This window comes from Macrobrachium nipponense, chromosome 20, assembly GCF_015104395.2.
Source record: "Macrobrachium nipponense isolate FS-2020 chromosome 20, ASM1510439v2, whole genome shotgun sequence".
Taxonomy (NCBI): domain Eukaryota; kingdom Metazoa; phylum Arthropoda; class Malacostraca; order Decapoda; family Palaemonidae; genus Macrobrachium; species Macrobrachium nipponense.
Genome location: NC_061089.1, coordinates 69,141,165 through 69,144,355, shown reverse-complemented (window position 1 = coordinate 69,144,355; position 3,191 = coordinate 69,141,165).

The following is a 3,191-nucleotide window of genomic DNA, read 5'->3' as shown; positions in this document are numbered from 1 at the left end:
TATTTTTCTAATAAATCTTGGATAGTTCCTATAGATTCCTTTCATCTTTACCCTATTTTTTCAAATTTAATTTTAGCTTATTTTAAACGCATGGACATGTTTTTCAAGCGATATGTATATCTTATACTGAAAAGTTTTAGAATAATTTTAAACCCTGGAAACAACCACGAAAGCAATACTGAAATATTTGATTATTTAACTAGGGACGGAATAGCGCTCTGTCAAGACCAGAGCGCTATTGTATGGGTGCGTTTGATGAGCAAACTAAATGAAATAATCCTGGAAAATATATATTTATCGGCACAGGGTGAAAAATAAAGGCACATAGCCTCTTATAACGAGATGTATGTAATATACTAAAAAAGTTTTAGAAGAATTTTCCACTCTAGAAAAAACCTACTTAAGCGATACTGAAATATTTAAAGAAATTAGACGTCATATTCTTCCGTAGCGAACGGTTCATTACTGCGGCTTTTTTCCGACGATTCTCAGCCGCCGAAACAAAGGAGTAGCGTTTAGCTCAGAATGGGAGAGTTCTTTTTGGACAGAATGGGAGAAATGGAAGGATAAACAAATCCCTGAAACGATGAAGGAATGGAGTTTTTTTTTTTAATCTTCTTATTTCCCTTCTTATTTTTCTCTCAAAGGCGCGTTCGCCATGAGAACAAAAGAAAGTCGACCTTTTACCGCCCCGTCGTCTGTAGCCGCTGCTGCTGTTCTTTGCCGAGGAGGGGCCGAAAAGCCTTCATTGTTCGGAAGGGGAATCAATTATGACCCGGGGAATTACTTCCCCGAAAAGGGAATGCACGCGGCTGCGAGGAGGGAGGGGGTGGGGCGGGGGGAAGAGGCGGAGGAGGGAGAGAGAGAGAGAAAGCCCGATCATCTTTTGTCGGCATCAAATTACTTGTAAACACCATTCTCTTTGTTTTGCAAAGGAAGCTGCTATATGCTATATTACCTGTCTGCGCCCCTGATAGCGAACGGTGGTATACCTTTGTGTGCGCTAGCTTGTTGGTGGGGGGCGGGGGCGTCTATAGAAATCTCGACGCGATGGTGGTGGTATCGGTTTCGACGGAGGGACTTGGGGATTACATATCTCGCTCAATTGGGAAGGGATTTAGCAGCATCGCCCAAAAGGGGGAGAGGGTCGGTTTGAAAGGTTGTGTCGGAGTCAATCACCCCATTTCGTTTAATTGCCCTTCGGAGGCTGTGGTTGTTCATTTGATTTACCTGCCAGAGGAGCCTTTCTCTCTCGCTCTCTCTCTCTCTCTCTCTCTCTCTTCTCATCTCTCTCTCTCTCTCTCTCTCTCTGTAGATGGATACACAAATAGATATGTGATTCTGGTCTTAAGCATTGGAGAAATTGTTTTGAATAAACGAAAAAAATAAAAAAAACATTAGCAAATGCATTCGCAATGCTATTATTATTATTATTATTATTATTATTATTATTATTATTATTATTATTATTAATGTTTAAAAAATATCCACAATTATATATAAAAAATATATTTCTATGTAAAAAAAAAAAAAAAAAAGAAATATATTTTTTATATTAATTGTGGATATTTTTTAAACAATTTGTTTTCACGGAATTGTGAATTTCTTAACAAACATTATTAATATTATTATTATTATTATTATTATTATTATTATATTATTATTATATATTATTATTATTATTATTATATTATTATTATTATTATTATTATTATTATTTGTAGATGGATACACAAATAGATATTATGATTCTGGACTTAAACATTGGAGAAATTGTGAATAAAACAAAATAAAACCATTAGCAAATGTACTTGCATTATTATTATTATTATTATTATTATTATTATTATTATTATTATTATTATTATTATTATTATTATTATTATTAAACCATTGTAGATGGATACACAAATAGATATTATGATTCTGGACTTAAACATTGGAGAAATTGTGAATAAAAAAAAGTAAAACCTTTAGCAATGTAACTTGCATTATTATATTATTGATTATTATTATTATTATTCTTATTATTATTATTATTATTATTATTATTATTATTACTTAAACCATGCAAAGTTAGATTTTGCATATATGTTGCGGATACGAATGAAGATAACTCCTTAATTGGTATGCTGAGGTAAATAAGAAAAAGGAGTTTCCTCGTAAGCGGAGAGAGAGAGAGAGAGAGAGAGAGAGAGAGAGAGAGAGAGAGAGAGAGAGAGAGAGAGAGAGAGAGAGAGAATTTCAAACAGCATACGAATCAGCCAATTAATCTGCAATACTGAGAATTCTAAGAAAGACTTACTGCCTGAATGTAGCTACCCAGAGTATACGTAAAAAAAAAAAAAAGATCGTATACATGAAGATACTCCATCTTGATTTTCATTTCCAGGAACAAAAGATCACATCATCGTCCATCGCTTCTTTTCAAACATAAAACTTGAATCAGACGCCACTTATTACCACAGATTAATGGTGGGAAGTGACCACGGGTAAATCTCATTCAGACAATCTCTTACAATCTCTCTACCGCACCTTAACAGCAGGTGTGTAACGACAGCTGTGATTTGCATCAGCAGGTATACAACAGCTGCGAGCGTCTACAGCTGCTTAAGCAGAATCAACGAAGGTGGTTTTTTTTTCTCTTTGAGAACTTGAAATAGGACGACAGGTCCATCGCTTTCCATTGTTTACATCGCATACAGTTGACGGGTGCGTTCAGTCAGCTATGCTTCTGGTTAACAGAACTCGCCCGTCATATTCGTGCACCAGTGAAACGAACCCGCTTGACTTTAGTTTCGCACCAAAATGGATGTAAATATTGGCCTCTTGGTACAAAGTCTAGCACCAAGAACATTAAAAGGTGCTAAGGAAAGTCTTCAAGCTAATTTTCTTACCCATATAAGTAGAATGACTGTGATTAGCTTTTAACTTTAGTTTTGGAATGCTTCGTGATATCTCATTTCCGATGTTTTGACGACTATAATCACTAAATTCATTATCCAATGCTCATATAATTTTGGGTACATGGCTATTTCCTCAAGTTACGTGTGTAGTCTTGTGGTATTTTTAAGATTAAGGAGATTTGCTAGTCACTAAATTACTTAAAATGTGGGGATTTGTGAATATGTCACTCGGAACATCAACCAAATAGGATAGGAGCAGAGCCCAAGGGATATATAATAACAGGC